This window comes from Mus caroli, unplaced genomic scaffold (genome assembly GCF_978045245.1).
Source record: "Mus caroli unplaced genomic scaffold, Mus_caroli_1 scaffold_14, whole genome shotgun sequence".
NCBI classification, from domain to species: Eukaryota; Metazoa; Chordata; class Mammalia; order Rodentia; family Muridae; genus Mus; species Mus caroli.
The window spans coordinates 77503130-77530220 of record NW_028227269.1 but is presented as its reverse complement, the minus strand read 5'-3'; the positions used below and the strand labels follow the sequence as shown (position 1 = coordinate 77530220).

The following is a 27091-nucleotide window of genomic DNA, read 5'->3' as shown; positions in this document are numbered from 1 at the left end:
GCTGCTTCTGTGTCATGAAGCCACTTATTTCACTGAGGAAAGAGTATTTCCTCTCAAGCACATTAAGACCTAGCTAGTGTTGGGCATATATTTTGATGGCCTTTGAAGTGCTTATCTAACCAAGCTCTGATGTACAGATTCATGACTAGACCATTTCAAATGCCAACCTCACTTCTGGGGTAGAGGAGTCTGTTTGTATACACACACTAGAAAGCTGAGGCTGGAGTGTTAGCCAAGTCCATACAGAGTCGTCGGTATAATTGTACCTTAGTCTGGTCCCAGGTTCCTGGATAGCACTGTAGGAAAGAAGAGGAACCTGAAAACCGGAAAGACTTCAGTTCAAATCCCCACTTTGTCACCTTAGTGGTCATGTGACTTTCAAGAAGTTGCTGGATCTTCTGGGTTAATTCTTCCTTTGCAAAGTGTTGTTAGTAATAAATTCTCTAGGAAGAATTAGTTGAGGGAGGGGCTAGAGAAATGTCTCCCAGGTCAAGAGTACCTGAATTCAGTTCCCATCACCCACATCCTCTGGTGACTCACAACTGGCTGAAACTCCAGCTTCCGGGAATCTAACACCCTTTTCTGACCCCCTTGGGCACCCATACACATGGCGTACACATGCAGACATAAACATACATACACTTAAATAGAAATTCAAAATAAGCCTGAGGGGTTGGTGAGATGGCTCAGCAGTTAAGAGCACTGACTGCTCTTCCAAAGGTCCTGAGTTCAAATCCCAGCAACCACATGGTGGCTCACAACCACTCATAATGAGATCTGATGCCCTCTTCTGGTGCACCTGAAGACAGCTACAGTGTACTTACATACAATAATAAATAAATCTTTGGGCCGGAGCGAGCTGGATCGACCGGAGTGAGCAGAGGTCCTAAATTTAATACCCAACAACCACATGAAGGCTCACAACCATCTGTACAGCTACAGTGTACTCATAAAATAAATAAATAAATCTTTAAAAAAATAAATCTGAAAGGATTGAATGAGATAATATGGTAGCTGACATTTAGCAGGAGACTATATATGGCAGCTTTTGTTATTTGATCTTTGAACACATATTTTCTGGAGGTCAAATGTTTCCCAGACACTCTAGTAAAGTCTGGAGCAGGAGGATATAAAGATGGTCAAGACCTGCTATCTGCTCTTAAAGAGGCCCTTTGTTACAGGACTGCAATTCCTGTCTCTCCTGCATGGAGAAACAGGAGAATTCTAGAACTCTAGAATTACAGAGTGATTAGCAAGTCATGTTCTCTTGAGACTGCCTGATTTCTCTGAGCAAGTCCTGGACTGCAAGGAGCCACGCCCCCTCGAGTCACTAAAACCTTCTGGAATCAAAGCAGCCTTCTTCCTTCTGCCTGCTTCTTTTAGAAGAAGAATGGCATACACTAGCAAGATTTTGCTGAAAGGACCCAAATATAGCTGTCTCTTGTTAGACGATGCCGGGGCCTAGCAAACACAGAAGTGGATACTCACAGTCAGCTAGCTATTGGATGGATAACAGGGCTCCCAATGGAGAAGCTAGAGAAAGTAACCAAGGAGCTAAAGGGATCTGCAACCCTATAGTTGGAACAACATGATGAACTAACCAGTACCCTGAAGCTCTTGTCTCTAGCTGCATATGTATCGAAAGATGGCCTAGTCGGCCATCACTGGAAAGAGAGGCCCATTGGACTTGCAAACTTTATATGCCCCAATATAGGGGAATGCCAGGGCCAAAAGAATGGGAATGGGTGGGTAGGGAAGTGGGGGGCGCTATGGGGGACTTTTGGGATAGCATTGGAAATGTAATTGAGGAAAATATGTAATAAAAAATATTAAAAAATTAAAAAAAAATTCAAGAATGGAAAAAGCATCTGAGAGTGTTTGACATTCTAAAAAAAAAAAAGAAGAAGAAGAATGGAGAGGGGGAAAGCAGAGAAGAAAGTGGGGAGGAACCCAGATTTCTAAGAATGGGGAAGTAGGGATAGTCCTAGTCTAACCTCTGCCTCGTAGACAGGGGTAGAGCCTGGTAGTCCTTTTTTTTTTTTTTTTTTTAAGATTTATTTATTTATTATACATAAGCACACTGTAGCTGTCTTCAGACACTCCAGAAGAGGGCGCCAGATCTCGTTACAGATGGTTGTGAGCCACCATATGGTTGCTGGGATTTGAACTCTGGACCTTCGGAAGAGCAGTCAGGTGCTCTTACCCACTGAGCCATCTCACCAGCCCGAGCCTGGTAGTCCTTAGGGAAGTCATTTGCTACAGCAAGGGCAATTGTGGAGTTGAACCAAGATTGGGGTCAGAATCTTTTTTTGTTTGTTTTTTGTTTTTTGTTTTTTGTTTTTTTTTGTTTTTTTCGAGACGGGGTTTCTCTGTGTAGCTCTGGCTGTCCTGGAACTCACTCTGTAGACCAGGCTGGCCTAGAACTCAGAAATCCGCCTGCCTCTGCCTCCCGAGTGCTGGGATTAAAGGTGTGTGCCACCACACCCGGCTCGGGTCAGAATCTTAAGGTGGCCTAGATGGGCAGTGATTGGGCATGCAGAGAGAGGCATTGTCTGATGGAAGGCCTGGTGGAGTCAGGGTGGAGAGTAAGCAGGAGTATGAATGAATGAATGAATGAATGTTGAAGGCAGATGAGCAAAAGCTGTCCCAACTTCCAGTATTCCCTGTTCTCCCACCTGCTTGCCCAGCTGCTCACCAACCCATATGTCTTAACTACCTGCTGGTTTCTAAGCATTGTGTTAAGAAGATAAACCTTAGAGCTCCGTCTATCTACCCTACACTCTTGGCTATTCCCAGAGGGGGGCACAGGATGGACCTGAATCAGTGACCACATATAACTATAAGATCTGTAGAATCCAGACAGAGGATGGGGAAGTCAGGCCTTTTCCTCCGTAGAACAGGAATCAGTTATTTCCTAAAATGGTATTTAAAAGGTGGAGATCAAAGGCCTGCCCTAGTGTCTGGCATATTATAAGCATGTAGGAATTGTTATTACATGAAAAGCAGTCTCGAAGGAATAAAGGCAGAAAGGACTGCCATGGTGCTAAAGGAAACAAGACAGAAAGGGATGGAAAGGGACTCTGGGCAAGGAAGACCCTGATGAGTGGATAGACAGATTTCCAATCTGACTTCACATTATAACATCCTGGGAGCATTGATTTAAACCATAGATTTCAGGTCCCACCCGTGACCTTTTGAGTCAGCAGGCCTGGGGGTACGTAGGATGCTGCTGTGTTATCTCTTTCTTAGGGCTCGTCGGGTGTCTGTATTGACTAGTAGACCAGACATCATATTCTGACATTTCTATGATTGCCTCAGAGACTAGCAGCCCCAAATGGAAACACAGGGTAGAACGGATATAATTACAACATTATGTCAATGCAAAATGATCTGCCCAGTGCAGCTGTGGGCAAGAAGGAGCCAGGCAGGGGCGGTTCAGTATGATGAGAACAGAAGAAAGGAAAAAAGAAGCTGAGTTGTGGAGTGAGGACCAGGGAAATCTAGCCAGTTCTAGATCATCACAGAGCTCGCCGCATCCCAGTTTTGGATGGCCTGTTTCACTATCACCTTTTACCCATGATAAAAAACAAATGCTCGCTCATACCAACTTAGCAGAGAAGCCCCATATTGGGAGAAACCCTGGGAGACAAGCCAAGAAAATTCAAGTCAGTTACAGAGCTAGGTATATGGCTCCTTTTCTGTGTGGTAAATGTCAAATCCATGAGTTTTCAAGTGACAGCATGTAACCTCTGGCATCCCAATGCCAGAGTTCAAATTGCTGTTCTTCGCTTAGTTCTGACATTGTGATCTGTTCAGGCCATGACAGACACAAGCTGAAGAAGTCTCACCCCCTACTTCACCAACTTGGCTCCATCTCAGCTTCTATAAGCTCATCTGGGGTAGAGGGAACAGGGCAAGAGGTCTGGGAAACCAGGGTTCTGATTTCTATGTTCAAGTCATGTCTGCTGCACATCCACTGTAGGCCAGGAAAGGGGAAATGTGGAGCAGAGGTCAGTTCCAGGCAGTTAGGTCTAGAAGGACTTCACCATGCTCTCTGGCTGGCCCTCCTCTGAGCCCCTGTTTTCTCCAATAGGAAGAGCCCTATGATCTAGTGTGGGGGCCTACACAACACATAGGACTGTGCATACTTATTCTTGCTCAGTCTCTTTGTTGGGATCTGAGGACAGTCTCCCCAGGTTCTCATGCCTCTGTTAATCTGTGAAACCAAACAAAGCAAGGCTTTTATGGCTCCCACCATCAGTGATAGAAGATGGATATTTCAGGAGGTCCAGGATCTGGCAGGAGCACAGAGCTCTTCTGGCTAGTGTCAGAATGGCCAGCGGGGATAAAAGCAGGGTCAATCATACCTGGGTCTGCCATTCCAGGGCACTGAGAACAAGTGTGAATTGCTCTGTCTGATTTGCTCATCGAGAACTACACATTTAATGCCAATACTCACTCTGTGTGTGTGTGTGTGTGTGTGTGTGTGTGTGTGTGTGCGTGTGCGTGCACGCACACGAGTTCTCGTGTTCTTCCAGGCATCTGCTGGGTATTTTATAAAGCATTTGAATAAGAACATTAGAAAGGAAAAGAAAGAAAGAACCTTTCAAAGGAGTGACCTCAGTTCTCACAATTCTCTGTGCCTGGAGCTGTTTTTATCTCCATTTTGTGAGTAAAGCACACTAAGGTAGAAGATATGCAGTCAAACTGGGACTCAAGCCCTGCTGGACCTGACGATTCCAAAGAGCATGCCTTTGGTCACTGCTGGGGCCTACCTCAGGGACTGGTAGGTCTGGTTACACTGGTGTAGTTAGAGAAGAACAAGGAGGCGAATTCCCTTATCAGCTCAAGACTTAAGCTGTCACATTTTTCTGCTCAGCAGCCTCATACCTTCCTGGACACTCTGTCTGCTGCTCCTAGTGATCAACTCACATTCTAACCTGTCCACCCTTTCTGGGCACGACCCAGAGGGAAATGAGAGGCTATCTCCCAGTGCCATCTAGTGGCCACGGTGGCCTGTTTGCTTTCCCAAAGGACCCAGAGCTCCAGCATCCTGACTCCCAGACATGCCAAGGGCCAGATCGGTTCTCTTTTGATTTGACTACTGTGTGCTTTGATCAACCTCCAAACACAGATGTTAGTGGATCTGTAATCCCCACTTAAAACGCAGATATTTTGTTTTTTGGGTTTTTTTTTTTTTTTTTTTTTTTTTTTTAATAAAGGGTCTCCTGTAGCCTAGGTTGGCCTCAAAACTGCTGTGTAGCAGAGAATGACTTGGACTTTTGATTATCTTGCATGTATGTCCCGAGTGCTACCACAATTGTGTGGTACTAGAGACAGAATCCAGGGCTTCGTGCATGCTAGAAAGGCACTTTACCAACCCAGCCACATCCTTAACCCAAAATGAAGACTTTTAACTCTCACTCTCTATACTATGTTCGTGTTCTTCTCCTTTGTTTTTCTACAGATCAGGGGATTGAACAAGCAGCCTATAACACTTATTCTAGGGGCTGGCAAGATGGCTCAGCTGGTAAGACTGCTCTTCCGAAGGTCCTGAGTTCAAATCCCAAGCAACCATATGGTGGCTCATAATCACCCATAATGAGATCTGACGCCCTCTTCTGGTATGTCTGAAGATAATAATAATAATAATAACAATAATAATAATAATAATAATAATAATAAAGCTTTGGACTGGAGTGAGCAGGGTTGCCCGGAGCAGAAGGGTTGACCAGAGCGAACAAAGGTCCTAAAAATTCAATTCCCAACAACCACATGAAGGCTCACAACCATCTGTGCAGCTTAGTGTACTCACATACATAAACAAATAAATAAATCTTTTATAAAAGAACACTTATTCTAGGTGAGACCCATCTTATTCTAGGTGAGATTATGTAACTGAGCAGGGAAACTCAGTGAAACTAAAACCCTAAGGGTAAGTCTGGGGGTGAGCTCTAGCTTAGCATATGGCAGGGCCTGGGCTCAAATCCCAGCACTGGCTGCCAGGAAGAGATGAGGGTGCTGCTGAGAAAGATGGAAAGAACCTTCCCAATAAAGTGACGGCATTCAGAGCTAGGATGAGATGAGAGTTCTCAGCTTCATGCCTCTGGAGGTATGGGCAGAAATGTGATTTTTTTGGAATTTCAGGGAAGGACATTGTCTTAGTTAGGGTTTTACTGCTATGAAGAGACTCCATAACCAAAGGAACTCTTGTAAGGTCACAAAATTTAATTGGGGCTGGCTTACAGGTTCAGAGGTTCAGCCCATTATCACCAAGGTGGAAAGATGGCAGTGTTCAGGCAGGCCTGGTGCAGGTAGAGTTGAGAGTTCTACATCTTCATCTGAAGGCTGCTAGCAGAAGACTGACTTCCAGGCAACTAGGATGAGGGGTTGTTATTATTATTTCTGTTTTGTTTTGTTTTTCGAGACAGGGTTTCTCTGTATAGCCCCTGGCTGTCCTGGAACTCACTTTGTAGACCAGGCTGGCCTCGAACTCAGAAATCTGCCTGCCTCTGCCTCCCGAGTGCTGGGATTAAAGGCATGTGCCACCATGCCCGGCATTTCTTTCTTTTTTTTTTTTTTTAAGATTTATTTATTTATTATATGTAAGTACACTGTAGCTGTCTTCAGACACTCCAGAAGAGGGCGTCAGATCTCGTTACGGATGGTTGTGAGCCACCATGTGGTTGCTGGGATTTAAACTCCGGACCTTCAGAAGAGCAGTCAGGTGCTCTTACCCACTGAGCCATCTCACCAGCCCCCCTATTATTATTTCTTAAATTGCTCTCTCTGGCCCCACTTGCTCCAGCCCCACTCGCTCTGGATCAAAGATTTATTTATTGATTGATTTTTAATTTTTAAACATTTATTTATTTATTATATGTAAGTACACTGTAGCTGTCTTCAGACACTCCAGAAGAGGGAGTCAGATCTCATTATGGATGGTTGTAAGCCACCATGTGGTTGCTGGGATTTGAGCTCAGGACCTCCAGAAGAGCAGTCAGGGCTCTTAACCTCTGAGCCATCTCTCCAGTTAAAGCCCACACCCACAGTGACACACCTACTCCAACAGGACCACACCTTCTAATAGTGCCACTCCCTGGGCCTAGCATATACAAACCATCACAGGCATGGACAATGAACGTTTTAAAAGGGGGATTTGTGGGGGCTGGAGAGATGGCTCAGCGGTTAAGGGCACTGACAGCTCTTCCAAAGGTTCTGAGTTCAAATCCCAGCAACCACATGGTGGCTTACAACCATCCTTAATGACATCTGACGCCCTTTCCTGGTGTGTCTGAATACAGCTACAGTGTACTTAAATATAAAATAAATAAATAAACAAATCTTTTTTAAAAAGAGGGGGGGGGGATTTGGAGGCTGGAGAGATGGCTCAGTTGTTAAGAGTGCAGACTGTTCTCAAAGAGGACCCAAGTTCAGTTCCCAGCACCCACACTGGGTGGCTCACAAACACTTGTGACTTCAGCTCTAGAGGGATCTGATACCTGTTGCCTGCACTCATGTGCACATCTCTCTCTCTCTCTCTCTCTCTCTCTCTCTCTCTCTCACACACACACACACACACACACACACACACACTTGAAAATAAATCTTTAAAACTTTTTTTAAAAAAAACTTAAACACGGAATACAGATGTCTAGACTCTGGACTTCTTTGTTCAGGTCTAGAGAGAAGCCACTGCTTCCTTTCGAGGCAGCCCAAGCAGAGAAATCAAGTAGATGGCATACAGACTTCAGACTTGCAAGGGAGGGTAAAGGTGGAGCAGAACAGTTTCCTAGGATGGCACTGCTCTTGGGGTGACCCCAGGTTTGTTGCTTCTTTCAAGCATGTCTTGTTGCTCCGTGTTCCATTGGGGAAACACTCAGATGGCTTCTGGAATGTTCTGATCCCGAAAGCACAGATTTCCTGGATGTAGAGTTCATACTTTTATGGACCTGGGCTCCCCAGAACAAAAGACACTCTTGCAAAAATTGTGATTCATTTGAGAAGCAAAATTTTCAGTGTTGTAATAAACCCACTGTGATGATGAAAATAAGGTTCCCAGAATACATTTGCCACTCGTGCTGGTCAAATAGTAATGGACATGTGTAGTCATGAATATAAGACCGGAAACTCTATAAATGGAAGATGACAGTTTTCCCTCAGGTCTTTACCCCAAACCTCTGCTTTTGCTGACGTGCCACTGTGCAATCGTTATGTCCTTTCTTGAGCTAGATCCATTGAGTATTTCTCATCCATCATGTGTTTAGTTACTTTTCTATTGCTGTGATAAAACATCATGAAAAAACAACATATAAAAGAAGGCATTTAATTGGGCTTACGGTTTCAGAGGGTTAGAGTCTCTAGTGATGGAGAGGGAGCATAGCAGTAGTAGTAGGGACAGCTGAGAGTCCATGTCTCAAAACTGCAAGCAGGCTGGGTGGTGGTGGCACACGCCTTTAATCCCAGCACTTGGGAGGCAGAGGCACATGGATTTCTGAGTTCGAGGCCAGCCTGGTCTACAAAGTGAGTTCCAGGACAGCCAGGACTATGCAGAGAAACCCTGTCTCAAAAAAAAAAAAAGCAACCCTGCAAGCAGGAGACAAAGAACACATACAGAATGGCATGAGTATTTGAAAACTCAAAGCCCACCACCAGAGTGACACGCCCTCTCCAACAAGACCACATTTCCTTATCCTTCCCAAACAGTTCTTCCTGAGGACCAAGTGTTCAGACATAGGAGCCTACAGGGGCTGTTCTCATTCAAACCACCACATCATGTCAAGAGAAGAATGAGAGAAAAATCTCAGGATTTATAACATCGATAAGAACAAAATAAAGGGAGTGGGAAGGATGCGAATCTTCCATCCTGGCCTCGTAAATAAGCATTATAATGGTGACTCAACTACAAAATAGGCACCATATAGTATTAAACCCTGAGATAATGATGATGATATTTATTGATATGGAATTATAGTCATGCCATTATTTGATGCCACATAAAACAACTTTTTAAAAAGTATATAGGCTGGAAAAAGAGAAGGCCCAGAAGAATGGCTCGCAGTTTGGAGTGTTTATTGCTCTAGTAGAGGACCAGGGTTCAATTCCTAGCACCCATATGGTGGCTACAAACATTATAACTCCAGTTCCTGGGAACCTAGCACCCTTTTCTGACCTCTCAGGGTACTGGACATGCATGTGGTGTATAGACATAACATGCAGAAAAACTATTCATATAGAAGTAAATAGATGTAAAATAGATGTAAATAGATGTAAAAAATTGTTTTAAGCGAGAAAGAACATGAAATTGGGTGAATAGGAAGAAGAGAGAGGATCTGGGAGGAGCTGGGGGGAGGGACAAATACTGTCAGAATACATTGTATTGGATTCTCAAAGAACTAAATTAAAATATTTGAATAAAAAGCATGTAGACATACTTTCTATTAAACAAACAAAAGACATATGAATAAAAGTATGTAGAATATGATTTATAAGCATATATGGAAAATTCACCCCCACACCCAAAATGATTTTTCTTTGGGTAAAGAAATTCAGAATTTTTTTTTTTTTTTTTTTTTAGTTTCCGTTTTGTTCTTTTCTATATTGTTCAAACATTTTTACAAGAAGCACGAATCATTTTCTAATAAAAGCTACTAAAATGTTTAAAAAGTATTGATCTCATGAGAAAGGGAGAAAGCTGAGATTAGGGGAAGTTGATAACCAATTCAATATAAAGCCACAGTTCCCTGTCCAAAAGCAAATGTGCCCCCATCCTTCAGGGTGAGTGCCAGCCCTTTAGGTCTCCAGCTGGATAAGATACTGGAGAGGAATATGGCAGCAGGGATCTGGGGGAGTTAGGAATCAATTTTAGGTCAGAGGGGACTCACATGCCTCTATTATTGTGTGGCTCCCCTATTATGTCTTCAAAGCAATTAAACTATGACCACAAGAGCATTACCGGGTTCCTATTATACACTGTGTTCTTGTGGTCTGGCCGTTGCCCAAGTATTAAAGAAGCAGACACAAGTCTAGGGGCAGAGTTACATTGGGCTTTTATTTCTAATCCAAGCCCATCTCACATCCTACCAGTGAAAGGCTGTTTTCAGCCACTTTCTGCATTCGAGAAAAGAAGGAAGCTTGTGCTGACTGAGTGGGTGTGGCCCAGAGGCCTGACCTAAAGTATTCAGGGGAGAAGCATAGCTGTTGGTTTGGAAGAGGAAGTCCTGAACCCACCTCCCTTCCGTCCCTTCTCACCATCCATAGCCACCCATACTCATCCTTATTCCTAACTCTATCTCTGACTCCCTCATGGTTCTTCCTTTGATCTTAGCTTGGAGTAGCCAGCTGTCAAGCTTCTGGAGGCTCCCCTGTCTCTGCTTCCTGTTTCCTGTGTGGCCTCTGGGGACCCAAACTCAGGTCATTAGGTTGACGTGTAGTAGTCTAGTAGGGTTTTTTTTTTTTTCTTTCTTTCTTTTAATTGTTGTTTGGTTGGTTGGTTTTTGTTTTGGGTGCTTTTTTGTTTTTTGTTTTGTTTGTTTTTTTCCTTCATGAGATAGCTCCCCAGTTCTGGGCTTGAATCCTCACCATCCCACATCCATCTAGGATTATAAGCGTTCATCCCCCACACCATGATATTTTCTGCTTTTTGAGACAGGACTTTCCCCTGCAGACAAGGCCTCAGACCAAAGGTGACTCTCTTTCCTTCACTCCCAAGTGCTGGGGTTACAGGAGGGCACCACACTGGTTAGCAGTTCCCTTTCTAGGCTATCTTCTAAACGCATATCCTTTATGAAAGGCCCTCCCCACTGTGCTCTTCCTCTGCGTCACTGGAAACCCCAAGTTTTCCCTTCCCTAATCCCAGACCTCCCCTGCTCTTCTATGGGGGAAGTCATACAGCTATATATTTGACAGTACTGCTCAGGCCTCTCGAGGAGGGGAAAAAGTCCTTCCAAAGATGTTACCTTCCTTTCCTACACTCACACTTTGTGAAGACTCTGTCTGACCTAGGCCTAAGATGTGAGCCAGAAAAAGGAGATGCAGGGTTTTGCGGGAAAGGGATCACATTGATGTGTGGATACTGGTCAATTGTGAGCTCAAACCAGAGAGTTTACTTTGCAAAGAAAGTGTGGTAAAGATACAACCTGCCTACCGAGTCAGCCCTGAGATAGAACACAGTAACCACAGACTCTTTCTTCACTGCCCAGAAGGCGGAGAATTGGAAGTGTTCTCTTGCAGCTCGGGTAAGTTACAAAGTATCTTGTGGTGTTGTTCTCCTCCACCATAATGCATAGGTGTAAATCTTTATTATCTGTGGGCTCTAAATCTTTAGTAAAATGTACAATACATTAATGGACGTTGCATAGATGTTTCCAGAACCTAGTCCTCAAAACAGCAGTCTTAAGCAAAACAAAAGAGAACAGACAGCAAATGTGTATTTATTAATCAGCTAGCATCTGAAGCTAATGGGATGTCTTAGCTGAACTAATTTCCCAGGCAAGACAGACTCCGTTGAATCATGCATCTTTTCCTTATGGTGAGTGAGTTCTAGGAGAGCCAGACAAGAGGAGAGCTGGGTTTTACCCTACTTTCTATGATGCAAACCACCTATCTTGGAGCCCCAGGCCAGTCTGCTCCCAACCAGCTGCTAGGGGAAGAATCTCTCCACTCAGTTCTCAAAATAAATAAAATAAAAATAAAAATAAAAAAATAAAAAATCCCATTCTACCTCATCCCAGGACCTAGTAGAGCTGGTTGGTGTTCTGGGCTCTGGGCTTGGATGAGATGTCATGATAGAAATTCTTAGCCTATTAATGCTGCCAAGTCCCAAGATACCTTTCTGTAATCGCTATGTCTGGCTAAAATTTCCCTTTGAACTGATATGGTAAAGTTGGGACAAGCACACAGTGTCCCCTGGGGGGGTGAAGGCTTAGACAGCGGCATAAAAGCTTTTAGTTGCAAAGCCCTCTCATAACCAGGCTCCCCTTAACAATACTCCTTTGTCCCTCCTCAGACGTTTGCACTCCCTGTATCCTGGCAAAGGGAGGCACAGAGGGGAGATGACCAGCTTAGAGTTCAGTTTTTAATCTCTAGGATGGAAATTCTGTTAAATATGCCTAGACTCTGGATTGACTGCTGGCTCAGGAAGGACAGCAGCAGAGTTGTAGTGACATTTCAGGGAGGGAGAGAGAGAGAGAGAGAGAGAGAGAGAGAGAGAGAGAGAGAGAGAGAGTCACAGAGAGAGATATGCACACAGAGACAGAAACAGAGACAGCAGAGACAGACAGAGGTAGACAGTGTGTGTGTGTGTGTGTGTGTGTGTGTGTGTGTGTGTGTGTGTGTGTGTGTGTGTGTAATGGAGTTCTCCCATGATTCCTAGGTACTCAAGTCAACTCTCTCCTCCCATAGATTTACAGCCTTCCCAGTTAAACCTACACTCAGAAGTTTGAAGTAATATGGTCTCAATGTGTTCCTAGTCTCGTTTTGCATTTTCCCCTGTTACATCATATTTTCTTTAATTATTTGAGACCAGGTTTTATTAGAGCCTGGCCTTGAATTTGCTGTATAACTAAGGACCTTGAACTTTTCCTCTTGAATTATTTTTGAGCTCTGTGAAAGCGCACTTCCTAGTCCCCAGCGTCACCTTGATCATGTCTCTAGATTTTAATGCTTTTTGCTTGTTTGTGTGTTTGTGTCGTTGTTGTTTTGTCTTTCGAGACAGGGTTTCTCTGTGTAGCCCGGGCTGTCCTGGAACTCACTCTGTAGACCATGCTGGCCTCGAACTCACATAGATGCTTGTGTCTCTGCCTCTCAAGCGCTGGAGTTAAAGGTGCATGCCACCACCCCGCTGAGCCAAATGCTATCTAGCTGTGGATTTCTCTTTCCATGACTCTGAGACTTTACAAACATTCAAGGGCTTCCTTACTTTTTTGCACTGGCTTCTCCTGTAGAAATCTACTCATACCAGAGCATAATGAAGGTGAAGCCCACGCATCTGCCTTCGTGATGTAACTTGTGAACTTTCCCTAATAAAAACAATGAGTTTTGACTGACAGCTGTGTGTCATCCAGCTCTATACCAACTTCCGCAAGATAAACAATATTGTTCAGCAGCTACTTCAGAGCCTCCTGCTGCCTTCTTCAGTCTTAACTGTTTCTCCCCTCTCCGTCTCATGACTGAGAACCTCATGAAGAAGAGAGAGGAGCTGCCGCTACATCCCGGATAGGAAGGTCCGAATCAAGAGCATTCAAAACTCCTAGGAATACAGAAGGGTACGGCCACATTAGAGGGCAGTTTGGAGTTTTCTGAGACCACACCTCCTCTCACCATGTGATCAAGCACCTAAGATCCTTGGTATCCACCCAAAGCAGTTAAAAACTTATGCCTACACCCAAAATTGCACAGCATTTATAAGCACCTCTGTTCTTATGTATTTATTTGCTTTGAGGCAGGGTCATCCTGGCTGTTCTGGAACTTTCTATGTAGACAAGGCTAGACTTAAACTCATAGAGACCTTCCTGCTTCTGTCTCCCAAGTACTAGAATCAAAGGTGTGTGCCACCATGCCTGGTCTCTCCTATGTTTGTATTTTATGTATTACATTTATTTATTTGTTTTATTTTTATTTTTTGTTTTTTTTTTCGAGACAGGGTTTCTCTGTATAGTCCTGGCTATTGGGGGGGATGGCATATACGTGATGGTCAGAGGACAACCTGTGTGACTGAATTCTCTCCCTGCACCATGTGGCTCCCACATGTAACAGGCATGTTTATCTACTGAGTCATCTCACTGGGCCCCTGCTCTTTCTTTTGAGTACTGGGACTTGTGTAAGTGCATTCAGATTGTTGTCACAGTGTTAGGGATTCGTTATGCTCATTCAAAGCACATGCTATAGACACATCAGGCCTACAACTCCAACCCTAACAACCTTGTTCTTAATCACTGAACACTGGAAGCAACAAAGATGTTCTTTTAGTAGCTATATGTACAAACTGTGTGTACATTGACGCTGGAATCTTACTCAGTATTTAAAAATACAGTATCAAAAATGAGACATAATACCTGATATTTGCTTTAAAAATATATAGGGAGAGTTTGTGGATGTATAAACGAAGTAAGATTTGACATGAATTGATCATTGATGAAGCTAGGTTATGGGATATTTAAATGCATTATGCAAAGAATGCAGTACCAAGCTATGGGACAATATGGAGAAGACATAAATACAGATTACTAAATGGAAGATGCCTACCTGAAAAGACTGCATGCAAGGGATACATTTTTTGTTTTTGTTTTTGTTTTTCAAGACAGGGTTTCTCTGTATAGCCCTGGCTGTCCTGGAACTCACTCTGTAGACCAGGCTGGCCTTGAACTCAGAATTCTGCCTGCCTCTGCTTCCCAAGTGCTGGGATCAAAGGCGTGCGCCACCACCACCTGGCAAGGGATACATTTCTTAATTGTATGAGTATGTGCTCTTTGAGTGCATAGCAGCAGCAGGGGGTTGGGTGGGGCATATATTCCTGACATTGGGGATGCACAGAGGTTGGAAGACAGCTGATGGGAGTGTTTTCTCCTTTTATGTGGGTCTCAAAGATCAAACTCTGGCCATTAGGTTTGGTGGCAAATGCCTTCCCACACTGAGTCATCTCTTCAACCTTCAGGTGCATTTTTTTTTCTTTTTATTGTCGGTCTTCCATACTGTCCATTACATTCTTTTTACATTTAAGATATCCAGCTGGGTCTTGTACACCTTTAATCCCAGCACTCTCAGAAGGTAGAGGTATTTGGATGGTTGTGAGTTTCAGGACAGCCAGGGATATTACACAGAGAAACCATATCTTGAACCCCACCCCCTTCTTGTGGTAGCATACATCTGTAATCGTAATACTAAAGAGGTGGAAATGGGCCAGGCAGTGGTGGAGCACGCCTTTAATTCCAGCACTTGGGAGGCAGAGGCAGGCGGATTTCTGAGTTCGAGGCCAGCCTAGTCTACAGAGTGAGTTCCAGGACAGCCAGGGCTACACAAAGGAAACCCTGTCTTGAAAAACAACAACAACAGGGGGCTGGCAAGATGGCTCAGTGGGTAAGAGCACCCGACTGCTCTTCCGAAGGTCCAGAGTTCAAATCCCAGCAACCACATGGTGGCTCACAACCATCCATAATGAGATCTGATGCCCTCTTCTGGTGCATCTGAAGACAGCTACAGTGTACTTACATATAATAATAAATAAATAAATCTTTAAAAAAAAAAAGAAAAACAACAACAACAAAAAACCAAACAAACAAACGAAAAAAGAGGAAGAAATGGGAGAATCTGAACTTCAAGGTCATCTTTAGGTACTTAGCAAGTCCCAGGCCAGCCTGGGCTATGTAAGACCCTCGTCAAAGAATCAGAAGTGATACAGATTCATCACCCTTAGCCTCTTTAGGCACTTTTTTGGGGTCTGTCTATTTAAAGACAAGTTTGTTAGTTAAAAGCAGTGGCTCTTGCCTATAATCTCAGCACATGGGAGGTTGAGGCCAGAGGATTGCCATGAATTTGAAGATACTCTGGAGCAATGGAGTGATACTGTTTCATAAAGAAGCTGGGTTTTTCTCTGGGGAGGGGATGTTGCACAGAAATCCATTTTCAAATGCCAGCCTGTTACTCTGAACCACTCTCACCACATAGACAGGCTCCCCACTGCCTAACTCGGTTCCCCAGAAAGCCCATCCAGATACTTGTTCTTTCTGTTTCTGCCTCATTTCTCTCCTACCTCACGTCTTCCATAGACTGTGTGTTCCTTTCCTGGCCTGTCTTTCTTTCTTTCTTTCTTTCTTTCTTTCTTTCTTTCTTTCTTTCTTTCTTTCTTTCTTTCTTTCTTTCTTTCTTTCTCTCTTTCTTTCTCTTTTGTTTTTTGAGACAGGGTTTCTCTGTATATCTGTGGCTGTCCTGGAACTCACTTTGTAGACCAGGCTGGCCTTGAACTCAGAAATTCGCCTGCCTCTGCTTCCCAAGTGCTGGGATTAAAGGCGTGTGCCACCACACCCGGCTCACCAAGAGTATTCCTTATGCTGGAGACAAGAGTAAGCCCTTTATGGGTGGTTTGCTTTATAGGAAAAGCAGAAGTCCCACGTCCTTCAGAAAATATACCTAAGAACTTGATATGTGCAAGACATTTTAGAGGCTACATAGACACTTAAAACATTTTTATTTTTTGTATCATGATGGTAGAAAGGACGTGTAAAGTAAACTCTTTTTTTAAAATTATTTATTTATTTATTTATCATATGTAAGTACACTGTAGCTGTCTTCAGACACTCCAGAAGAGGGCATCAGATTTCATTACGGATGGTTGTGAGCCACCATGTGGTTGCTGGGATTTGAACTCAGGACCTTTGGAAGAGCAGTTGGTACTGCTGAGCCATCTCACCAGCCCCCTGATAACTCTTGACGGTGACAGGGATTTTCCATGATGATGCTATTGGTACTATTAGGTACTTTGTGCCTGGTACCGTAGAAGTCACCTTTAACATATCATCTTATGCACACAACATCCTAGGGTGGGTATTGTTGCTATGTCCACTTTACAGATGAGGAAGTAGTCTGAGAAAGATGAGCTGCCTTAAGATGTCCAACAAGGATGTAGAGTCTGAGTTCAAATCCAGGTCTGCTGTGCCACAAAAATTCTAATTAAGACATGTTCCCCTCCTCTCATTTTTATGTGTGTATGTGTGGTGTGCATGCATGTATGCATGTTTTGTATGTTTATGGGTGAGTTTATATGCCCCAGGTTGATTTCAGGAGTCATTCTCTTCTACTTCATTTACTGAGGCAAAGAGTCTCTCAGTCAAACGCAGAGCTCATTGACCTGGCTTAGTCTTGAGCACTGCTTGTTCTGAAGATTCTCTGTGTTAGGCTCCTTAGACTGAAATTACAGGCAAGACCCCATGCTCATCCAGTGTTTATGTGAATCCCTAGAGATCCAAACCATGGTCTTCAGGCTTGCATGACAAGGACAGCCATATCCCTGAGATATACATATTAAAATAGATATAATATATTTAATATATTACATAATTGTGGGTGCAAAATATATGTCTGTGTGGCCCACCGCACTGCTCCACTGGCTTTTTAAGACAAGAAGAAAAGTGTGGGGGGGGTACTGGTATTGTCTGTATGTATGAATGCTGGGTCTTGGTTCCTCCACCTTCAGGGCAACTTGAGTCACTATAGCCATGATTTTATGGTGCTTACCTTCTTCAGCTGGGGCCACATCTCCAGTTCCTCCCCACCACACAGCATGCAGGACTCAGCATCCTTTGGGTAGAAAGGCCTGGGGACCCACTCATTACTACAGATGCTATTTTTAGGTCCCCTGCTGCAGCAGACTGCTCTGTCCTGTGTATGACTGGTTTTATTTCTCATCTCCATACAGGTGGAGAAGATCTTGGTCTGGATGCTGAAGGATCTGAGTTTGAGGTATATCCTGCTTTTACTAGCAGTGTAGCCTGGGCAAAACTACACACCCTCTCTCAGACCGATTTCCTCATTTATGTAATGAGAGAGAGAAACAGCTGACCTGCCCAAAGAGAGGTCAGCTGTGTAAACTGTTGCTAGGAGGAAATGATTCCTTTAAAGACGGGAGGGAAATCCTGATCCTGCCATTAAGCTGGAGGGAGAGGTGAGCGGAGACCGCGTGGTGCTAAACCCAAGTCTCAGTTGCTGACTCTCTTCCTTTGTACTCAGCCTCTGGCATCTTGTTCTAGACTAAGGACGAAATATTAATATTACATGAAATCATTTTCTTTGACCTCAAAGTTTATTTTTTGCATCCATTTTTTATTGTGAAAAATGCATTTTTGTGGGTCCCTAAAAATATTGCTGGCACTAGGTACTGTGCCTACTGGACCTAATAGCTAAGTTTCCGGGAATTCAGAGTTGGCTGCCTGCAGCTCCTAACGCTTTCCTTCCTCTGCAGAGTGCTGCCTCCCAAAGCCCAGAAGAAAGCCAAGCTGCTGCCAGACACAGGGAGGACTAGAGGGCTTTGTTCCACAACAAGGGGTGCAGAGGATACCCCCTCATCAGCTTGACCTTGCTGCTAGGTTTAATGAGGTCACTTGTTTGAGTTGGGAGAGTCTTGTGTCTTTCTGTATATTTGAGTGCTTGTAGTCCTTCTCCTGGCTTTACTCCCAAGAGAAAAGAGTTCCTGTTATTGAAAGTCTACTTATGTGCTCAGGACTTCACATGTATGAAATCACCAGATTATCACATCATATTCATAAGGTAGGTGATAGTATCTCTACTACACAGGAGACAAGGAAAGCCGAAAGTTCTTATCAATCGCATCTTGTAGCTGTAGACATTCTCTACTGGTCTGGGGGACCCAAGATAATGCTTGTCATTCCTACCTGAACTCCAATGCTTCCCCCATGGTGTTAAATGGATTCCAGACTCATACATACCAGTCAAGGGCGCTACTACAGAGCTTCATCCCCAGCCCCACTCTGGTTCCTTACTGAAGAACAGATTGTTTAGGCCAAGAAGAGAGTATGTATGGGAATGGGCTTAAAGCCCCTCCCTGGTCCACACTGCCCACTCCAGTTTAGAGATGTGTCATTGTTGATCCTGGAATACCCTGGCTAGGGACAGAAGACTGATGGAGATCTGTGGTCTCATTAGGCAATCAAGGGAAGACACAGGGTCCATCAAGTTAGGTTCAGGAAGTAGAAGAGCAGTCTGACACCTTGTCTTGAGTGGGGCAAGACAGGTTGAATGAACTCTGTGACCTTTTTCTTAAACTTGCGTTGCATTGCTCTTCTGAGACCTCTATGCTTCTGGCACATTATAAAAGGGGGTGGGGTGGGGGTGGGGGACAGGCTTAGGGAGATGGTTCAGCAATTAAGCAGATTTGCTGTTCTTGCAGAGGACCCAGGTTAGGTTCCCAGTACCCACACAACCACTCTCAACAGTCTGTAACTCAGTACCAGGGGTTCCAATGTTCTTTTGTGGCCTCCAAGAGCAGGCTGTCCTGGAACTCACTCTGTAGACCAGGCTGGCCTTGAACTCAGAAATCTGCCTGCTTCTGCCTCCTACGTGCTGGGATTAAAGGTCACCACTGCCCGGCTTGTTTTGTTTTGTTTTGTTTTAAGGAAGTGTTGCAGTTTCTTTAGTCATTGTGATGGATATTCTTGGCTGCCAACTTGACAGCATCTGGAATTAACTAAAAACCCAAGCAGCTGAGCATACCTGTTATGAGACCCTCCCTAAATCTGGGCCACACCTTGTGGTGGCATCCTATATAAAGGACACTGGAGAAAGAAGCTCTTTGCTTTTTGCCTGCTTGCCCTCACTCTCACTGGCACATTCATCTATCCTGCTGCTAAGTCATTCTTTACTGCATTAGAGCCTACTTCTACTGGATCCTGATGTACACTGAAGACCAGGCAAGACATCCAGCCTTGTGAACTGAACAGCTATTGGATTCTTGGACCTTCTGCTAGGAGATAGCCATCTGTGGAGTAGCTGGACCACAGCCTGTAAGTCAAGCCAATAAATCCCATATATGTTTTTCTATCAGTTCTGATTCTCTAGAGAACTCTGACCAATACAGTCATCTCTCTCCCTAAATCCCCCCCCCCCCTTTTTATCCACGCTGTATCTGTGCAGGCTTTTTTTTTTTTTTTTTTTTTTTTTTTTTTTTTGAGACAGGGTTTCTCCGTATAGCCCTGGCTGTCCTGTAGTTCACTTTGTAGACCAGGCTGGCCTCAAACTCAGAAATCTGCCTGCCTCTGCCTCCCGAGTGTTGGGATTAAAGTCGTGAGCCACCATGCCCGGCTTCTGTGCAAGCTTTTAATTTAGTTCTCTCAGCACCCCATTTGTGCAGGGGTGGTGGGGTGGCAGATTGTGAGGTCAGGCCTCGGCACCCATAGGGTATGTGAGAATTGTGAAAGACTGCTCTCTCTGATTTATATTTATTTATTCATTTTTCCTTGAAACATTTTTATTAGATATTTTCTTTATTTACATTTCAAATGTTATCCCCTTTCCTGGTTTGGATAGGGGGTTTTCCCCTCTGAAACCCCCCCCATACCCCCACCCCCTGCCGTCACCCACCCACCCACTCCTACCTCACTGCCCTAGCATTCCCCTACACTGGGGGCATCAAGCCTTCACAGGACCAGGGCCTCTCCTCCCACTGATGACTGGCAAGGCCATCCTCTGCTACATATGAGGCTGGAGCCATGGGTCGCTCTTTGGTTGGTGGTTTAGTCCCTGGGAGCTCTGGGGGGTCTTGTTGGTTCATATCTGATTTATTTTTAAAATGGACATCCATACATGTCCATGCCAGACCTGTCGAGGCCTTCCAGTAATCCTAACATTGGGCAGGTGGGCACAGGAGTGTGGGGAATTCAAGATCAGACCTATCCTAAAAGCAGAAAACAAGTCCTTCCCACATGTTATTATAGGCCTTCAAGATTGTATGTTCCTCTTGGCTAAAGTACCCAGCACCAGCACTCATGGTTGGTGCCTGAAAGGGAAATTTCATTCCTGTTTCCTGCAGGACCCACGACTAGTTGAGAGGTCTATCTGAACTTGGCCTCATTGAGCTGATTTCCCACGTTCTGAATTCTAAATTGCCAAGGGCTTTTGTTGCCTTTTTTTGTTGTTGTTTTTACAGTAATGTCCATTGTTTTGCACCTCCTAAGAAGACCTCAGAAAAAAACATTCCATTTAATCTTTACAAACCAAATCGTGGACTTGGAGGTCCAGGCCTTGATTGAGGCAAATTCTAGTTTTTGCACGGGCCTTTCTCCATCTTAGAAATGAGAATAATAACAATGATGATGATGATGATAAAAACAAAAAACCCAAAAAAACCGACCTGATCTGCCTGCTTCAATGATTAATTTGTATGAAACACATTGAGGACACACAGTGGGTGTGCAACACCATGTGAAGTGTGGATCTCTGGTAGCCTGAACCTTCACAATACCCAGATACCCAGAGTGAATGTTCTGCAAGCGGTTCCCTACAACTCCTACAATCAGGAGGTGACCCTTACTCCACACATGGGTGGCAAGGAGGGCCAAGGTATCTTTACAGCAGCCACCTGAGCCGCGGGGACTGCGGGCGGAGTCCTGGCAGGGCTGACCTCAGGCTGGGGATGAGTGGCGGGAGTCATCTGGGTTGGCGGGGGCGGCGGGGGCAGCGGGCCGGGCGGACACGCGGGCGCTGAAGGAGTTAAACAGGGCCGGGGGCAGAGCGCCTGTCAGAAGCGAGCATGTGCAGTTTGCACTGCATCCGTACTATGGGTGAGTGCGGCCGCCGCCGCTTGGGGCTGGGTTCCGTGGGGCAGCAGCGGCTGCAGCACCCCGGGCCCCGCGCCGCCCCGGCGGCCGCGGACACTGGATGCGGGAATAATCGAGGACGGGTGGCGTGGGGGAGGCTCGTCCGGTCACTCGGCGCGGGGGGAGCCCTAGCGCCGGGCGTGGGGGCAGGGAACAGGCGGCGCAGGAGAGCGCCCCGAGTCCCGGCGCGGAGGAGGAGCGGGAGCCTGCCCGTGAGACCGCGCTCCTGGTCGCACCTGCGTCGGGCAGACGGCCGCCGGACCCTGCCTTGCCTTGCCCTACCCTCGTCCCCGGCCCCGCACCGGTAGGTGCCCGCGATGCCCGCACAGAGGCCTTTCCGCCGCGGAGAGAGGTGTCTGCGCGGGGCGGGCAGCGCCGAGCGAGGGGGCGCGGGTGATGGGGCGGTGATGGGGAAGACCCGGCGACCCCGCGTGGGGACACTACCGGATCCCGCTTCCTCTTTGCTTTCGGTTTCGGAGCGGCTGCTGGGGCTGGAGAGCGAGCCGCAGATTAGATGCTGTGTCTGAGCTTGGATTCCCTGCGGGGGATGGGCGCACAGGGGGGCGTGTTGGCGAAAGGGGTGCACATTGGCAACTTTCCCCGCCTGAAACAAAGAGGTGCCGGGTTGAGACGAGGGTGAAAGACTTGACTGAGGATCTGAGACCTCTGAAGGTTGACATCTCCCTAACCCAGGGGAATGCACCCCGAGGCCCTCTGCAAAGGACAGAGGGGGGCGCCAGACTGGATGGACGCTGGAGAGCCAGGTCTTGGGAGTAGCAACCACAGACCCTCCTGACTTTGCGGGTTGGGGAAGGAACCTTGTCAAAATGACTGACCTATTGCCTCTTCTTCCGTCCGCATAAAGGAACTGGGTGATGGTGGGCTGCACACCTTGGCATTTTTTTTTTTTTCAGGTGGGTGCCTAGGTCAGTGCTCAGCCCCTGGTTGCTGGTTCCCCACCTGCATTCACCATCTCTGTTTCCTTGTGGGAACTGGAGGGTTGAGATGGGTAGCCCTATTTCTGGCAAGGCCAGGGAGGTATTGGCGTCTTTCCCAGGTGCCTTCTTTTCTCTTTCTATGACCAGTCAGAAACGGACCCCTCTTTCCCTCACCGTTTCTCCTTTCCTTCCTGGGGTTTCTTAGGGGGTTGGAGGTATGATCTCTTCGGGCTCAGGGTTTGTGGTGTCTGGTTATTCCAACTCTGGTTAGATGCTCACTGGAGGACCCTTGGAAGCTGCATACTAGTGTAAGCTTGGGGTTCTGCTTACCCATTGTTGAGTGTTCTCTGCACCCCAATAACAAATGATCATCATACTGGGGTCTTCAGAAAGCCTAGTCTTCTCTCTCTCTCTCTCTCTCTCTCTCTCTCTCTCTCTCTCTCTCTCTGTCGTGTGTGTGTGTGTGTGTGTGTGTGTGTGTGTGTGTGTGTAATATGAAGAGGGGTCAAAGAGAGAGCTGATGAACCTCCCTTAAGAATAGTATAGGGTCTTTCTCTCTAGAAGACAATTGAGCCAGGTTCCAAGGTCCCAATTCCCAATCTGTGTCTTTGGGAACCAGGTTCCTCCAGCTTGCAGATGGCAAGCATGTGACCATTGGTTCCTGTCCTATGGCAGCACAGCCACCCAGGAGCTCCTGTCATCTACCTGGTTGCAAGGCAGAGCTACACTTGCTTCTGTTTGGTCTGACCGGCGAGAGGCTGCACAGTAAGCTCTGTACTTCTGGGTGATCCTCTTGCATCTCTGTGAAGGAGCTAAGGACACATGTGGCTGGACCAAGGATGCATCTACAGGGACAACTAGGTTCAGAGACATGAGGGGTAGGCTGAGGTCGGGGATCACAGGAGAGAAGGAAGTGCCCTGAGTGTCCCATCTGTGGCCCTGGAATTAAAGTGGCTAAGGTTAGGTCGGGTGGCTCACCCAGGCAACACAGGTAGCATCATTTATGTGGAGATCCTCCGTCCAGCTAGCGGGGTTGATTATGGCTCTGTCTCTGTTGGGTTTATCCCAAGCTGTTGATTCACAAGCTGAGGATAGCACCCAGTGGCCTGATCAAAAGGGTACAAGAGGGCTTTTCTATGGACTGACTGTTTTTCAGATACACAATCTGTGAGGTAAGCATGTGGGCTCCCTCGCCTCTCTCCTTGAAAGCGATGGGACACGATCTCCTACATTTATAAACTGGTTTAAGAGCCTGGAGTTCTTGAGTGAAAGATACCAGAAGAGTTAGTGACTCTTAGAGCGTGTTTATTTTGGTTGACTCCGGTTTGTGCGTTGTTTCGGAAGGGGAAAGTGTCGTTTTACAGGGAAGGGCTAAATTACAGCTTTTGCGATAGGGAAAGGTCGGTGTTAGTTTTAAAAGTGTCATTTTTTTTTTTTTTTAAATCAGAAAAGTTGCTATAGTACACAGGCGGTGGGTGGTTTTTCTGTCTGCCTCTACTCATGGGACATCTCCGAGCTCTCCAAAGCAGATGACAAACCAGGGCATTTGTGGCAATTGCCCTTGAAGCTATGAAAAGGGTCTCTGGTGATGTGGGGGCCTTTGGTATCAAAGGGAGAGAGAGAGAGAGAGAGAGAGAGAGCGAGCTCGCGCTGGCTAAGAGCAGTAAAGTGAGGCAGCTTGGTTTAGCAGCCATATCAGATCTGGCTGTCCTTGAGAGAAAATGGATAGCTAACCCTCCTTGTGCTCTACTGCTCTCAAATTTGTGGCCTTTAACCCCCTTCTCCCCACCCGGTCTCTACCCCCTAATTACAGACAAGGTGGTTTAGGCTTTAGTGGGTTTTTGGTTCGGTTTTGTTTTTTTCATTCAAGAACATTCCTTTTAAAGTGTGAATAGTTTCTGCCCTGGCACCATGGGCCCCTTTTGTGCAAACCTGGCCAAGGAGGGAATCCAGAAAGGGATTAAGATCATCTGAAGCTGGCTGTATTTTCTGCTTCTTCCCTCCACGTCATTTTGGAAACCAGTTTGTTTTTGAAAAGTAGAGTGTAAGCGAGTTTGAGGGGAAGGGGACAGGAGCTGAGTTTCTTGGTCCTGGTCCTCCAGTCACTCTCAGCACCACGGGATGACTGGTGTGCGCTAACGTTTCTTTCCTGGGATTAGACAAGGTTTAGAATCAACTCTCCCATGACTCTTGGCTTAACCTTTTCCAGGATGCTAGAACAGGAATTGGGTGCTGTAGGTTGGGTTCAAGCATGGTGACAAATGCCTGTAATCCTAGCCCTTAGGAGGTAGAGGCAGGAGGAGGATTCGAGGACAGTCTGGTCTACTTATAGAGTTCCAGACCAACCAGGGCTATATAATGATACCTTGGCTAGGGGAAAAAATACATTTGCCTTGTATCAAGCTATGGGATGCTCCATGCTGTTGCCACTTATTGAGGTGTACGTGGGAAAGGAAGTGCTTTCTTCCTGTGACACACATCTCAACACTGAGGCTGGGTGGGTGAGCTGCTGAATCTCAGGCTAACGTGGAAAGCCTGATTGCTTCCTTTTGCTCTAGTGCATTAGGCTCCAGGAGTGGGCTCTGCACGCCTCCAAGCGAAGGTCCTGCCTAGTCTTCATCTTGGCATCAATTTCTCTTACCTGTAAATTTAGTGGGGGGTTGAAATTGTAGGGTGACGCTGGCCCTCGGCTTCTTCAGGGGATGGTTCTCAGAGGAAGCTTTCTGTCCCTTTCCAGTGATGACATTTTCGTGATGGGGTTAGACATGGTCCATGGTCCACAGCCATTGCCATTTGCATCTCAGAACTTCTAGACCCCACCCTTTCTTCTTCTCTGATGGCTCCTGGGGGCTTTGAGAGCTTCTGCTCTCTATCACGGCTACTGTTGTAGAAGAGCCAGAGACATGAATATTATAGCAAACAGTCTACATGAGCAGGGACTGGGTCTTGAAACTGCTCCTTCCACTGGAATCTTGGCAGTGTGAAAATTTCACTGGCCATGTAGGACTAGGAGAGCTAATCCATGCTGAATGCCAACAAGCTATGCTGTTGCCAACTTGGAGGTCTTAGGCAACCATACTGTCGAGATTTCCTGGGTGTAGCTTCCCTGTCATATCTGGGAGATGTTTTCTAGTAGTAGGTGTCTTGGTACTCCAGTTCTTAAAATCTTTTTACACCCTGTTCAGTGGTTTCCTCTGACACTCAGGCCTAGGGGTTGTGTTGTAGACATATCAGTTGGGGATAGGGACCGTCTCAGCCATTTATTCTCTACTTTTGACAGTTGTGGATCTCTGTAATAGTCTTCATCTGTTGCAAAAGGGGGTTTCTTTGAGGGGTGAGAGCTACACATATCTGTGGGTATAAGGATGAGCATTTAGTTTGCTATTAGAAATTATACTTGTTAGGAAACTGGCAGAGGTAGATTCTGCTCTAGGGTCTGTGACCTCTCCAGCCATAAGTATTTGGTTAGTTTACAGTACCTGGCACGACTTCCTTCCTCTTAAGCAGGCTTTAAGTCCAGTCAGATGGCTGTCGGTTATCCCCAAGATAAAAGTGCAACCATTGCACCATTGGAGATATCTTGGCAGGCCAGTCATCACTTCGGTTCTTAGCCTTTGTGGCTGGGTGGGACTAGTGACTGCTTTTCTCCCTTGGCAGTTTGCACCGTACCTATACTCTGAGAGTTAGTCTCAGGAAGATCATGCATCGGTACTTAGCACATGTACAACCCCCATTGCCTGTCTAGTGGTGTCCTTAGCTATTCTTAGCTTGTTTCCATCTTAGTTCCTAAGTTCTTAGTCTTTAGGATCCCTTTTCCCTCTTTTTCCCAATTACACACACACACACTTCCAAAGTCAGGACTAAGGAGCCTGGACATTAGTCACACTTTTATCTACAACATTAAACAAATATGGACAATAAATACTGCTATCATTTGGGCAGCGTAAGCAGTGGATCCCGAGTTTTCTCTGACTCTGTGCAAGGCTATTTATTTATTTATTTATTGCTTACCTAAAGCAATGAGGTGACCTTCTTATACTGACCTAATATAAGTGGGTATGTCTGCACCATTCCTGACATGTGAAAGTACTTATTAAATCACCAGCTGTGATAGTTGGATGTCATCCGACACACCGACTTCTAGGTCACTGGACAATGACATCGTTTTAGAGAAACAACTCCAAAATCAAGAAATCTGAGAGCGCTCCCCATCCCACTTGCTTGATTGACCTTGGGTGACCTGTTTCAGTGCTCTGAGACTTAATTCCACATAGGAAATTTCAAGTTGCTTCAATGGTCAGAGTGCTAACAGTTGACAGTCACCATGTATTGAATACTTACTCTCTGCCAGGCATTGGGCTAAGTACTCTTTATGTATTCTCCTGTATACCACTGAGAAAGCTACTACAGATTATCCCCATTTTACAGCTGGAAAGACTGAGCTTCTGAAAGAGCGATCACACATCTCATATGGCTAGAAAATGTCCAGACTGGGACTTGAACTGAGGTCTGATTCTGCTGCCGATTGTGAGTGTTGGATTGGTTGGGTGATAGAACTTTGGTGAATGAGTGGCAGCGGAGGTGGTGTGAGTGTATAGAGAGTTGATGTGGATTAAACATGGCAGCTAAAGGAAGATGGAAGGACACATTCTTTTTTGTTTGTTTGTTTTAATTTTTTTATTGGATATTTTCTTTATTTACATTTCAAGTGTTATCCCTTTCCTGGCTTCCCCTTCGAAAAACACCCTACCCCTACACACACACACACACACACACACACACACACTCACCAACCCACCCACTCCTGCTTCCTGGTCCTGGCATTCCCCC

At 45.7% G+C, this 27091-nt stretch overlaps 1 protein-coding gene across 4 annotated transcripts in view; it reads left to right on the top strand.

The window, feature by feature from the left end:
- Positions 1-21307: 21307 nt before the first annotated feature.
- Tmem229b (transmembrane protein 229B) overlaps positions 21308-27091 on the top strand; it is a 44145-nt gene continuing 38361 nt past the window's right edge. For 2 of the 4 annotated variants that reach the window (XM_029484959.2, XM_029484958.2), the window contains exon 1: positions 21308-21627. The gene's annotated coding sequence lies outside the window, so the exon portion shown is untranslated. The remainder of the gene's footprint in view (positions 21628-27091) is intronic. The other 2 variants (XM_021179149.3, XM_085830499.1) reach the window with 1 other exon arrangement.